The following is a 15,295-nucleotide window of genomic DNA, read 5'->3' on the forward strand; positions in this document are numbered from 1 at the left end:
GAGCTTGCTCAGACTCACGCCTGTTGAGTTGATGTTGCCATCCAACCATCGCATCCTATTGTCCCCTTCTCCTCCTGCCTTCAATATTTCCCAGCATCAGGGTCTTTTGTAATGATGCAGCTCTTAGCATCAGGTGGCCAAAGAATTGGAGCTTCAGCTTCAGTATCAGTCCTTCCAATGAACACCCAGGACTGATCTTTAGGACGGACTAGTTGGATCTCCTTGCTGTCCAAAAGACTCTCAAGAATCTTCTCCAACAACACAGTTCAAAAACATAAATTCTTTGGCACTCAGCCTTCTTTTTGGTTCAACTCTCTCATCCATACATGACCACTGGAAAACCATAGCTTTGACTAGATGGATCTTTGTTGGCAAAGTAATGTCTCTGCTTTTTAATACGCTGTCTAGGCTTGTCATAGATTTTCTTCCAAGGGGGACACTTTAGGAGTACCATAAATATATTTTTTCAAAAACCACTTTATCTTATAAGTTTCATTTTAATTTCTTAAATTAACTCAAAATATAACCATGTTTGTTTTAATATAAGGACATGTTTGTTTTATTCTATTTAAATAAAGCTCTCCATGTGGTACCTGAGGGCCCCTTTGGGTGCACACCCGGCCATCTTACCAGGAGGGTCTTAGAGATAAATTCCCGGCCATTCTCTAGTCTCTAGGCAGAGAAGGCTTTGTCATATAGGGCTGTCAGATGAAATAATCCACTAAGTTTGAACTTCAGGTAAACAAGGAATGACTTTTCGGTATAAGTTTGTCCCCAACATTGCCTGGGAGAAGACTGGAAATAAAGCCTGTCAGGTTCTGTATGACCCCCGTCTGCTCTGACTCGGAGACTAGCTGGTCCAATGGGCCCTGACCCCTATAAGAACACACTTTGCTCACAGAGTCTCTATCATTTAGAGGCAGAACTTTGTCAAGGTTACTAGGATAATCAGACTCAGACCTCTCCAGGGAACAGACCTCAACCTGGAGTCCCAGATTTGGCAGGTGTGCCGCTGACAACCACCTGCCCATGTGAGGACCTTCTGTCAGTTTCTACTTCCCCTGAAGGATTGATGTGTACCCAGCAAGGGGTGTTGGCAACAACACAGGTGCCACCCGGCTCTGCCAACAGATCATAGAGGGTCATATTGCTGTCCATCACCACTTGGCTGGGCTTCGCCGGTGGCTCAGCGGTAAAGAATCTGCCTGCCAATGCAGGAGATGCGGGTTTGATCCCTGGGTTGGAAAGATCTTCTGGAGGAGGGCATGGCATCCCACTCCAGTATTCTTGCTTGGAGAATCCCATGGACAGAGGAGCCAAGTGGGCTACAGTCCAAGGGGTTGCACAGAGTCGGATACGACCGAAGCAACTTAGCACGCACCCACACACACCACCTGGCCGGCTAGTTCGCTGAGTCTTGTTGATCTTGGGGAAGGTCCCAGTCATCGTGTACTGGTGAGAAACGGAGTATTTCCTGCCACATCAATAAATAAGGATGCCACAGCCATCAGCGATTCCTCCAAATGTGACTTTCTGAGCCCCAGTTGTCCCCAGGAAGAACAATAGCCGCTATCTGGCATTCATCAGCCACACCCCACGGTGAGCACTGAGGATGTTGGGGGATGTGAAAGATGCAGGATACTGGCCCCATATAGCCAAGATGCATATGAAAGGGATGACTCCAGTGATCCCATCTCTTTGCATCTTCCCATACACAGAAAAGTGCTAAGAGCCTTAACTTGAGATATCTGATTTTCTTTTATTAACAGTAATCTTTTGATGTTCAGACTACCTGCCCCTCATTGCAAACTTCTACATAACCTGACTGCCCACTGTCCACCTCCTTGGAGCAGTTCTCTCAGGGTCACTTGAAATACTGTCTCCCGGGCTTGAAGTCCTAAAAATTCCCAGCGAATAAAACATAACTCTCAACCACTATAGGTTGCACATATTTTTTCAGTTGACCCTGTCCAGGAGGATACAACAGGAGTGGGGACGAGAGCCTTCATGCCCAGTCAACAAATCTACATGAAGTCCAGGGCTGTGTTGATTTTTATCCAGGGGCTGCTTCACCAGGAGCAGCCTAGGATTCCACAGGGCAAGGTTCGTGCCCCCTCCTGCTCCATGGAGCTCTCTGGGCTGAGGGGCTTCTCTCCACTTCCCTGGGAACCCTCTGCCCCTGCAGTCTCACCAAAGCTTTTCAGTCCCAATCGTCCAATTCTGGGAGGGAAGTCACTCCCTCAATGCAACTGACATGCTCTTGGTGTCATCCTGTGTGTTGAGCTTGGGGATGTCATTGTGTCAGGGACTCAGGGCAGAGCTGCACCCCCTGTTCCTCCTGAGGCCAGAAAAGCAATCAGCCAAGTCAAGAATGACTGACCCACCTGGGGAATGGGCTGTCACTGACCACTGCAGTGAAGACGTCTGGCACCCTGGTGGCATCCAGCCTGGGGTGGCCCCTTGTCAGTTTCTGTGTCCCTGAGGCCCTTTTGATCAGCCAGGCAGTTAGATGGTGGCAGGATGGTCTATAACGTTCCTGTGTGTAGCAGGTCCTCAGTTAGCAACGTCCCACACCTGCCGGGAGGGCAGCCTAGCTTGTGATGGAGCCCATTGGGCTTGCGTGACTTAGGAGGTTGGGTGGGAGTAGACATGCCTCACTATTTCAGCTCAGATTTTTTGCTGAGGGTTAGAGGTCTTCAGACAACACTGACATTCTAAGCCACAAGCTGCCAATATGCCAGGGCCCACCATGCGCTCTGCTGTGAGACTGGCCATCGCCAGCCCCCATAACAGTCCAAAGGCCCCACCCACAGGGGTATCAGCACCTGTGTGTTAGAGCATCAGTTCACCCTCAAATCCCCCAATTTCAGCCATTTAACCCCCCCCTAATGGGGACCTGGAAATATCATGTGGTCATGAACACTGGAACCCTAGAAGAGTTTGAATCCCCGCCTTTCTCCTCTTTAATCTAACAGGAGTGGAGGGTCACTGGTCCCAGTGGGGGCTGGAGACCTCAGTCCATCCCTGACTGCCAAATGCCTGAGACAATTGGGTCTGAACGTCCCTTCAACAAACAGACACTAGACTGCACAGGGCTCCCCCCGCTTCTACCCATGTCTGTCCTTCACTCTGTGCGTCATCCTGAGGGAAGGACCTCGTTTCTGCAGTGCCATCAATGGCTGTGTGTGCTGAGTGAGGCTGGCAAGTGACCGACCTGGTGGAGCCCCTCACAGGGCCCTGCTTCCCTCTGACATCATCCGTGGTCCCTGGGACACCCTGGGAGCATCCCTGTGGCTGGAGGGCACCTGAGCAGCCCATCACCCCCACTCCCCAGGGAGCTGGCGTTGCCCTAGGACAGCAGGCTGGAGCCTGGTGCTCCCACCAAGCCACGGGATGCCTCTGGGTGACCCTGCTCACTGCACCATTGTCTAGAAAGTTGCCTCTGTCATCTGCTACCAGGAGCAGAAGTTTGAACGATCCTGCCCTTGGCATTGTGTGGTACCCAAGTCTCCAGGGAAAAGACACCAAGCTCTGGAGGGAGCCACGCAGAGAAGACACATCGGATCAGCCTCAGCAGTGGAAGCGGCCCCTGGGGGCGGGAGGGCATCCAAGCCACTGGCCTGGCACAGCCCTCCTGGGCCCATCAGAAGGGCCCCGCCCCTCCCCTGAGCAGTGGGTGGCTGGGTGCCATGTGACACAGAGCAGTGGAGTCTGGTCCTCTCCCCGTGGGGACGACACACTCCAGGCCCCAGGTCTGTCCAGAAATAGGTGGTGATGGTTTAGTCGCTAAGTCATATCTGACTCTTGCGATCCTATGGACTGCAGCCCGCCAGGCTCCTCTGTCCACGGGATTTCCCAGGTGAGAATACTGGTGTGGGATTGCCATTTCCTTCTCCAGAGGATCTTCTCAACCCAGACATCGAACCTGGGTCTCCTGCATTGCATGCAGATTCTTAACCAACTGAGCTATGAGGGAAGCCCTCCAGACCTGGATGAGTGGGGTAGAAAGACTGCACATATGAGACCACCTCTCACAACAATCCCGTCATGATCCGGCAACCCCACTTCTGGGTATAAACCCCAAGGAACTGAGAACAGGATCTCAAAGAGCTACATGCATTTCACCACAGCGTCACTCACAATGGAGAAAATGTGTAAACAACCTAACATCCATTGGCAGACGCTGGTACATACCATGTGGTACAGACATCAGGGGAATGGTATCAGCCCAAAGAAGAAGGAATTCTTACTGTGCCGCATACAACAGGGATGAGCCACGTGGACCTCGCACTGACTGGAACAAGCCAGACATGAGACAGGCCCTGCGTGAGACCGCTCCCTGAGGACCTACGACTGTCAAAGTCTTAGCAAGTTTGGCACTCAGGCCCCAGGTGGGGGAGGAAGACTTGCTCCATGGGTGGAGTTTCAGTCTTTCGAGGGAAAAAAGTTCCAGAAATCAGATGCCTAGCAATATACACAGAGATGACACCACTGACCTGCACACTAAAGCTGGGTCTGGTTTTGTGATAGGTGTTTTTATCACAATAAAACAATGACAACAAGAACTTCCATTTATTTGTCCCCAAACCACTGCTTCCAGACCCCTGGGTAGCACTCCTTACTTCTGTGTACTATGTGACCTCCCAGAGCCGTCCATGCCAGAATCCACAGAACCTGTGATCATGTTAGGCGATGCAGCAAAGGACAGTAAAGTTAGCTGATGAGTTAAGTTGACTAATGAGCTGACCTCAGATGGGGAGATAGCTCATGAATTTTGAGGTGAGCCCAGCCTGAGCGTAAGAAGCCAACAAATAGGAAGAAGTAGGTTGAAGAGGAGGTCAGAGGGAGTTGTCCTGTGGGATGAGCTGAATTGCGTGCCAGTCTCCCACATGATGTTTATAAGTTGATGCCCTAACTCGCAGAATGACTATGTTACAATATAAGGACTTCAGCAGGTAGCTGGATGGTTGGATGGCATCATCAACTCAATGGACATGAATCTGAGCAAACTCTGGGAGATGGGGAAGGACAGAGAAGCCTCGCATGCTGCAGTCCATGGGGTTGCAACGAGTCGGACAGGACTGAGCCACTGAACAACAACGAGAGAGTAATTAGGTTAAATGAGGTCAGAGGGGCAGGGGCTGCAATCTGAGCCTTTGCAAGAAGAGGCAGGACTTCTCCAGCGGTCCAGTGGTTAAGACTCCACCCTGCAATGAAAGAGGGTGTGAGTTTCATCCTTGGTCAGGGAGTCAAGATCCCACATGCTGCAGGGTGTGGCCAAAAAGTTAAAAAATAATAATTTTAAAAAATTAAAAAAGAGGCAGAGAAGGAGGTCTCCTTCTCTGTCCCACATGAGGACAGTGGGAAGGGAAACGTGGCCACCAGGAAGTGAGACCTCCCCAGAAACCAACCCTGACAGCACCTCGAGCTCAGATTCCTGCCTCCAAAATCGTGAAACAGTAAACATCTGTGGTTTAAGTCCCCAGCCTGTAGCTTTGTGTTATTTCAGCCTGAGCTGACGGAGATAACCCTCTGGCTGGCTTTGATGATGGAGGAAGTGGTCAGGAACCAAAGATACAGACAGATGCTGGCAGCTGGAAGCAGATTCTCCCCGAGAACCTCAGGAAGGAATGCATACAGCTCTGCCCACACTTGCGAGTCCAGCCCTGCAAAACCCATGTCAATGTCATGATGGGTTTAGTCGCTAAGTCATGTCTGACTCTTGCGACCCCAAGGACTGTAGCCCACCAGGCTCCTCTGTCCATTGGATTCTATAGGAAGAAGAACACCGGACAGGGTTGCCATGCCTTCCTCCAGGGCATCTTCCCAACCCAGAGATCGAACCGTATCTCATGTCTCCTGCACTGGCAGGCGGGTTCTTTACCATGAGCGTCACCTGTGAAGCCCTCTTTAATAACACCCTCTGGTTATTTTAGACCTCTTTCCCCAGGCCTTCTTCCTTTTCCTTGCCCCTGGACACACATGATGAAAACTATTGCAGAACTCAGGATTTAGCCTTATTCCGCCTTGGGATAAGGTCATCATGATGGCTTAATTTAGCTAATTGACTCTGTTAAAGTCGTTGCCCAGATGCTGTTGGCCCTGTTGACTGTGGCAGCAGATGAAGCCAGTGTCTGTGGGAACAGCAGACAATGGCTCTTTATCGCCTTTGTAACTGACTTCTCACAGCTATCATTGTAGAGTCTGGGTTGTGTTTCCCTAAATGTAACAGGCTCAATGCCATCTTTTAACTGGCTCACTGTGCCTGGAGGAATTTGCATGCATTTTGCCACCTGGAGGAACTTCACATCATCTGTGAGGCTGGATATTTACCAGCACATTCTCTACTTGAACACACTGCAATACAATTTTTAGTAGACACCAGCCCTTCCATTTGGGCTTCCCTGATGGCTCAGTGGTCAAGAATCTACATGCGGTGAAGGAGACACATGTGGGATCTCTGGGTCGGGAAGATCCCCTGGTGAAGGAAATGGCTATCCACTCCAGTATTCTTGCCTGGAGAATCCCATGAACAGAGGAGCCTGGCGGGTTACAGTCCAAGGGGTTGCAAAAAGCTGGACATGACTTAGTGGCTAAGCAACAACCACAAGCCCTTCCACTCAGCACTTAATCATATTTCATCCAAGAGAAAGTCAGTGCATATCTATGAAGTTATCTGGCCCTAATCTTGTCCCAGACATGACTTTCCCTTCCTCCAGCTGATACCCTGCCCCACTGGTAGCTTACTAATATCCTCCCTGTGTGTTTTACATAGTTTGAATTTTGTTATTAGGTTGTTATTGTTCAGTTGCTCAGTTATGTCTGAGTCTTTGTGACCCCGTGGACTGTAGCACGCCAGGCTTCCCTGTCCTTCACCAATTCCCAGAGTTTGCTCAGACTCATGTCCATTGAATCAGGGATGCCATCCAACCATCTCATCCTCTGTCATACCTTTTACCTCCTGCCTTCAATCTTTCCTAGCATCGGGGCCTTTTCTAAAGAGCTGGCTCTTCTCATCAGGTGGCCAAAGTATCAGAGATTCAGCTTCAGTGTCAGTCCTTCCAATGAATATTCAGGGTTGATTTCCTTTAGGATTGGCTGGTTTGATCTCCTGGCAGTCCAAGGGACTCTCAGGAGTCTTCTCCAGCACCACAACAGCATAACAAATATTCAGTTTCTTCAACAGATAAACACCATGTCCACCCTCCAAATAACAACAAAAATCAAACCAACAAGGAAGCAAATAAAAATGAGAAAGTCAAGAAATCCCGTAAGTGAAAAGACATATTAAAGACATTTTATCCAACACAAATGCACTGGTCCTGTTTAAATGAGGTTTGAACAAATGCAGAGAGGCATGTTGAGATAATCAAGAAGTTATAAAAGCTGAACCTGACTTATATGGTATCCAGGCATTGGTGGTGTTTTGTTAGGTGTGACAATGGGTGGTGGCTATGTCCAGGGGTTTAATGAGTCTTTTTCTGGAAGAGACGCATATTGGATTATTTTCAAGTGAATCCAAAAATGTGGGAGGTTCAGGAGGGAGGGGACATATGTATACTTAAGGATGCTTCACGTTATTGTATGGCAGAAACCAACACAACATTATAAAGCAATCATCTTCCAATTAAAAATAAATGGAAGAAAACCAAAAATTTGCTTTAAATTAAGAAAACAGGTTTACAGGTGGGATGGATGTAACAAAACTGGCCAAATGTTAGACAGTATCAGGGCTCAGAAGGGGTGCCTGGAGGTTCATATTCCTATTCTCCTTAGTCCTATGGAGAAAAACTTTCCAGAACAAACAGGAATATTTATACTCCCGCGCTCCTCTCAAGAAAGCCGTAGGAATCCCAGATATACTCATGCTGTCCTCTAGTGGTGGCTGGGAAGACTGCAGTTGAGATTCTGCAAGCTCGCATCAGAATTTCACAGAAGGAACACGCCAGGTGCCCAGCAGAGAGCGCCAGGTGGGCCAGCAAGATGGGATGCTTTTGCTGAATGCAGGAGACACAAAAGCGGGGGTTCGATCCCTGGGTTGGGAAGAGCCCCTGGAGCAGAGCATGGCAACTCCAGTATTCTTGCCTGGAGCCTGGACATAGGAGCCTGACAGGATACAGTCTCTTGCAAAGAGTTAAGAAGACTGAGCACATATGCTCTGTACTATACTGTACTCCAAGTGGCTGAACGTCCATATTAACTGCTACAGAGTGATTCCAAATTAACTGCCTACATAGGGATGTTTGGTCAAAGCAATCAAAATGGAATTTAAATTTTTCAATGTTAGAGGTAAACGATGCATGGGGTTTGGACACCAGGTTCACATAACCCCAAGACCTGGCGGAGGACCACGTATGGTTGGTGATCCCCTTGGTCACTGAGAGTCACAAGCTCAGAGTCTATATGTGCGACCCCATGTGGCTGGTCCTGGGACCTGGTGGGTCACCCGAACCTTGCCCAGGACCATTTCATGGCCAGACCCTTGTTTTTATTCATAGTTCCCCATCTCTGTCCCTCCACAGAAGGAAGGAGTGTGAATGAACACCTAGCAATGGGAGTGTGTGTATAAATTAGCTTCTACTTCCCAAAGACCCTGTGTGATATCACAGCTGCACTGAAGGTGGAGGTCCCTGTCCACTTTTGAGAGGACACAGGTGCTCAGAGAGGCCACAAGGGGACAGAGCTCATGAGTCACACTGCCCGGGGGTCTGCCCAACTGGGCCTGAAGGGACCAGCGCATCCTCAGAACAGGGAGTTCCCTGGGGTCCTGCGTCTGTTCCTGCCCACTCCAGGGAGTGGCTGCCTGCAGGGCCATGAGTGAGCTGCCCCCGCACCCTCGGGGGAGACCTGATGATGCTCTATGATGCTCTAGTGTCATGACAGCCAAGGAGGCAGACAATCCAGTTCTCCATCCCACGTGGAGAAGCTGGATTTCTCTAGAGAGCATAGGTTGCTTTTATCTAACAGTAAAAGAGAGTAACTCAGTCTTTCTCAAATTCACATGTGCAGACCCAATAGGGATATGGGGGATGTTTGGGGTATATGAATATGTATAACTGATTCACTTTGCCATACACCTGAAACTAACACAACATTGTAAATCAACTATACTCCATTATAAGAAAAAGAAGCAACTCCTGGTGATCTTAATGTTAAATTGAAGCTATCAATATAAACATATGTTTTCTTTGTAAGATATCTTCTCTGTCTCCTAAAAAGACTTAGAAGACTACAACCCAGTAGTATTTAAAAATGAGCACTCCTAGGCTGCAGATTTTAGTCCCTAAATATTGTCTCCATCTTGTTATTCTGAAAAATTGATACACAACTGGAAACAATAAAACAATTATCTCGATAGTCTTGTATGGACTGGACTACATTTCAGAGCCACCAAATAGGTAACGAGGTAAAGCCTTCTTTGGAGGAAAATGCTCAGGTGGCACTAGCGGTAAAGAACACGCCTGCCAATGCAGGAGATGTAAGAGACACGGGTTCGATCCCCGGATCAGGAAGATCCCCTGGAGGAGGGCATGGCAACCCACTCCAGTATTCTTGCCTGGAGAATCCCATGGACAGAGGAGCCTGGTGGGCTACAGTCCATAGGGTCGCATAGAGTTGGACACGACTGAAGTGACTTAGCATGCAAGCATGCATGCCAGTTAAGATAAATTTAGGAGGAATGACAGAGTTTTAAAAATCACCCTTTTGTTCCCCTAATAGTAGCGGAACTAGGCAATAGTTATCAAGGGACATTGAAACCAGGAAGCGAGATAATAGCGGGGACCATTTTACTAGCTTGATCAGGTGACCACGTGGGAAGAAATCCCACATGCGTTCATCATCCCCAAAGTGAGACGATAAATCCCGTGCCCACCTGTGCAAGATGCTTGCCTCATCTAGTGACACTTCTGGGTTAGGTATCTATTCGTACAAACTACAAAAATACAGCAAAAGAAGTAAGTTACTGTAAAGTAATTAGCCTCCAATGAATAAAAATAAATGGAAAAAAAAAAAGAAGTAAGTTTCTGTACAAATCCAGAATGTGAGTCCTTCCAACAACTGTTAATAGATGACAGGCCTGTGCTGGAGTTGGGGGTGTCTGCACCGGGGAGTAGGGGGATGGATATGCAATAAACAGGAAGCAGAAAAGTGCACCAAAACGCAAATGGCCTGGAATAAATAAAATGAGGCTTAAGTTTCCTTGGAACAAAGGAAATGCTGATTAATATTAATTGAGACACCATTTTTCTTCGGTCAATTTGCCTCAAATCCAGAAGTGTGACTCCATTATCGGTAGGCAAGACCATGAAACAGGTATTTTCATAAGTTTCTGTTTGAAAAGAAAAATTGGACAACTCCTAGCAAGGGGAATTTGACATTTCTTTGTTTGCAAAAATGGTATGTGCATTTATCCTTTAACCCAGCAACTCAGCCCCGAAGGATTTACTCTAAAGATTCATGAGCAAAAACGCAAAAAGGCATATGTGTAAGGCTATTCCTTGTATCTCTTTTTGCAGTGTCAAACATCTGGAAGCAATTCAACTACGCACAATTGAGCATCATTCAGCTGAAAAAGAAATGAGCAGTATCTTTATATACTGCTGGGGAGTGAGTCTGGGATGTTTTATTAATCGAAAATGCAAGTGAAAAAAGGTTTTTATGACATACTACGATTAATCTAAGAAGACAGGCAGTGCAGGGGTGTGTGTGTGTGTATACTTGTCCATATTTTAAAAAGAAAGAAACACCAAAAATGTTAAAAATATGTCTCCTTATAGAAAGAGAAGGGGACCAGGGTGGAGGGGACAGTATTAGGAGTTAGACTTCTCATGATGTATTGTTTATAGAGATGACTGTGGAACCATGCAAATATTTTTATATGTTATACAAACTAGTTCTAAATATGTAAAATTAACACAATAAGTAATCATTATGTAATTATATATAGATAATTCTTTTAAAAAATCAATCCCTACTAGTTGCAATGAAAATGAAACTAAACCTAATTAGTGATTGGCTGGTAGAACAGTTACACGAAGGAACTCTCTTTGCCGACTTTAAACACAGTTATTTGACAGAATAGCCCCAGTAAATTACACCAAAAGAAAAAAATATTGGGAAAAAAAAACTTATTTCTGTAATCCTAACTTTGCTGGTTTTGATTTATTTGGTGTGTACTGTACCAGAAAGCAATAGAGTGATTGCCATCAGAAGCTGGAATTTTCAGAATAGGAGAAAGAAGGGAGAGGTGTAAGATCATTAAGGTCAGTAAAACTCCTACACATAAATCTGTATTTGATTTGAAAGTCTCAGGGGAAATTCAGAAGATATCTTACCTTTAAAATCTGTATGTTTCCTATTTGTGTCCACTGGCAAGGCCTAGAAACAATGGCCTGGACAATGTACACAAGTGTTGAACAGCCCCAAGCACACACACTGTGGTCTCTATTCCATTGTCCTTTCAAATGAACCAGAACTCCTTGGAGAAATAATGATTCCAGGTCTAGGGCGAGAAATGTCCCAGATGGTCCTAGGAGAATTACAATTTCAAAGCCTACTAAGTTTGTACAAAAAAGGCTCAGGTGCCAACTTGAATAAGCTCTACCCCACAATGGGCTAATTTAAGCATCAAAATGAATAAAAACTGTAATGAGCTGAAACATTCGAATAATGTTTAAATCAACAGCATCACCGTGGCACTAAAGAGAACCTAACTGGTCATATTCTAAGAAGTCTAGGAAACCAATTCAGTAGTTTTAAAATTGGTTTTAAAAAAGAGAGAAAAAGAATCTGAAAAAGAATAAGCATGGACTATACATACAGTCCATAGGGTCGCAAAGAGTTGGACACAACTGAGTGACTTTCACTTTCAATAAACTGAAACATTCAAATAATGTTTAAATCAACAGCATCACCATGGCACTAAAGAGAACCTCACTGGTCATATTCTAAGAAGTCTAAAAACCAACTCAGTAGTTTGAAAATTGGTTTAGAAAAAGAGAGAGAAAAGAAGAATCTGAAAAAGAATAAATATATATGCGTATACACTTGTATATGTGAACTACTTTGCTGTATACTTGAAACTAACACAACTATACTTCAGTAAAAAAACAAATAAATTTTAAAAACAATCAAAATAAATTGAAAAATAAAAAGTAAGTACAAAAATTTAAATAATTAAAGAAGAGAGAGAGGATCAAGACTTCCTGCCTCCCCGGTACAAACTATACCACGGGGTGAACAAACAGTTGGGCAACCTTTATAAAGCATTTCAGCTCCAGGTAATAAGTAAAGAAGTCATGGAATTAAAGTATTGCTATGTTGCAACCCCTAATGAAATAGCAGATTTAGGCAACAGCCCTAACAGGCTTGAAACATCGTGAGACAAGGAGCAGACAATATATGCTCCTGGTATATGTAGACAACTTGACCTATGAAAGAGTCTTATCCTCCATCTCCCCCAAAATGAAGCAAACTTGAAATTAATCAAGCCTCCAGGTTTAGTTATCAGTTTACATGAAGTACAGAAATAATAGAGAGCAGAAGAATGTATTAAAAGATTACACTGGAAGAAACAATGGGTTACACTGGGACTTTCCTGGCGGTCCATTGTTTTAAGACTCAGTGGCTTTCAATGCAGGGGGCATGGTTTGGTCCCTGGTTAGGGAACTAAGATTCCACATGCTGCACAGTGCATAGCCAAAAAAAAAAAAGAGAGAGAGAGAGAGAGAGGGAGAGATTACACAGGAATGCAGAGAGAGAGAGAGAGAGATTACACAGGAATGCAGTCAGCAAAATCCAAAAAGTTGTGGGAAACTTTCCAGACAACTGACCTGATTATGTTAACAGATAGATTCCAAGAGGTTATGGATGATGGATTGTGAAACTGAAAAGAGTTATCGAGCGATCGAGATGAAAGCCTCTTATTTGGATACTGGTTTGAATGCACAACTGCTCACAAAAGATAATTGAGGCCTCCAGATGAAATAACCATTGGCTAGTAGAAGAATGCCCCTCCAACCTTAAGCGAGATGTCCACAACCTGAATCCTGGAACCTGGAGTATGCTAGGTTATGTGGCAAAGGAGAATTCAGCCTTAAAACAGGGACCTTATCCTAGATGATCAAGTGAGCCCAATATCATCACAAGGGTCCTTTAAAGAGGAAGAGGAGACAGAAGAAAAGTCAGAGTCAGAGTGACAGGGTGTGAGAGATTACACTATCCATCACCAGCTTCAAAGACGGAAGAAGGGTCCAGGAGCCACGCAATTCAGGTGTCTCTGGGCCCTGAAGAGCAAGGAAAGAGACTCCTCTGAAGCCCCCAGGAGGAACCAGACCTGCCTGCCGACTCTTTGATTTCAGCCAATTTCAGGCTCTGGCCTCCAGAAACATGAGACAATAAATTCCTGTTGTCTAAACCCCTAAACTTGTGGTAATTCATTATCGCAGCAAACATATATAAACAGATGTCAACTCAGAGGCCACATTGGAATATACAGAAACGGGCTTCCCGGAGTAGAGACTTGAAGATCGCAAGGCTTCATCTGTTACAGGTGAAGACGATGTTCATGACTTGGTCAGTCTCCTGTGCTGTGCTGTGCTGGTCTTATTTACTCAGTCGTGTCTGACTCTTTGTGACCCCATGGACTGTAGCCTGCCAGGCCCCTTTGTCCATGGGGATTCTCCAGGCAAGAATACTGGAATGGGTTGCCTTGCCCTCCTCCAGAAGAATCTTCCCAATCCAGGGATCGAACCCAGGTCTCCCACACCGTGGGCGGATTCTTCACCGTCTGAGCCACAAGGGAAGTCCAAGAACAGTAGAGAGGGTAGCCTATCCCTTCTCCAGGGGATATTCCCGACCCAGGAATAGAACCGGGGTCTCCTGGATTGCAGGTGGATTCTTTACCAGCTGAGCTACCAGGGAAGCCCGGTCAATTTCCTACATGGTAACAAATGACCACAAACTTGGCAGTTTAAAGACGCCCGCATTCAGTATCTCACAGATCTGTGGGTCACAAGACCTGGCACTGAGTTCAGTGGTTCTCTGCTCGGGGTCTCACGAGGCTGGAATCAGCCTGGGGCTGGATCCTCAGCTGAGGCTCAACCGGAGAAGGAACACTTCTGAGCTCAGTGACCCAGATGTTGACAGACTCATCAGCTCCTTACTGGTTGTTGGCTCTCAGTCTTGGGGGCACCTGAAGCTCTTTGCTCCACGAACAGCTCACAGTGTGGCTGTCTGCTTCTTCAAGGCCAGCGGGAGGGTCTCTCTGCAATGTGCTGAGATGGAGTCAGGTCCTGTAGCCTAATCAAGGAAGTGACATTCTATCACCTTCGCTATAGTCTGTTTTTGTTCAGTTACTCAGTCGTGTCTGACTCTTTGTGACCCCCTGGACTGCAGTATAGTCTGTTGGCTACCATCAAGTCACAGCTGCCACCCTCACTCAAGGGCAAGGGATTATACAGAGCTTAACACCAAGCAACAGAGCTCATGGGACCACCTTAGAGTCTGCCTATCACAGCGGTTGGTTTAGAGATCTCCGTCGGGCAGGACAAGGTGAGGATGCCGGTATGTGAGCTGTTTATTTGTATATTGTGGCCTGGTTTTGCAGCTCTCAGGCTTCCCTCGTGGCTCAGACGGTAAAGAATCTGCCTGCAAAGCAGGAGACGTGGGTTCGATCCCTGGGTTGGGAAGATCCTTTGGAGGAGGGAATGGCTACCCACTCTAGCATTCTTGACTGGAGAATTCCATGGACAGAAGAGACTGGGAGGGATGCAGTTGCAAAGCATCAAACATGACTGAGTGACTAACACAGCAGCTCCTAACATAGGATTTCAGTTAGAAGGAAGGAATAAAGAAGGAAAGACAGATTTTTAAATTTTATTTTAAAAGCCTTTATGTCAAATGTGTGTGGGTTTCTCTGGGCTTGACTGAAGCCCAGAACAGGCAGAGTACAACGCGCACACACATGCCCCAGGGCCCAAGGCTGGAGCTGGAAGCCCACCCCCACATTTGCTCCCGGGCTCCCAGAGGTGAGCTGAGTTCCAGCCTCTCCAGAGCTCCTTCCACGTCCTGACCTTTGAAGAGGGAGCCTGGAAACTCACAACAAAGGTGATGTGATTAGATGAGAGCTCGCTCTGCACCTGAGAGATTGTGTGCCAGGACTGTGGTTTGTCTTCGCACCCCCACCTTCCCTCTCACACACGGAGGCCAGAAAGGATAATGAATTTACACAGATCACACGTGCCTTTGCGTTTGTGCTGTGACATATCTGATGGATCAGACTGGAGAGCATCCT

The sequence above is a fragment of the Cervus elaphus genome, chromosome 23 (genome assembly GCF_910594005.1).
Source record: "Cervus elaphus chromosome 23, mCerEla1.1, whole genome shotgun sequence".
In the NCBI taxonomy this organism is placed as follows: Eukaryota; Metazoa; Chordata; class Mammalia; order Artiodactyla; family Cervidae; genus Cervus; species Cervus elaphus.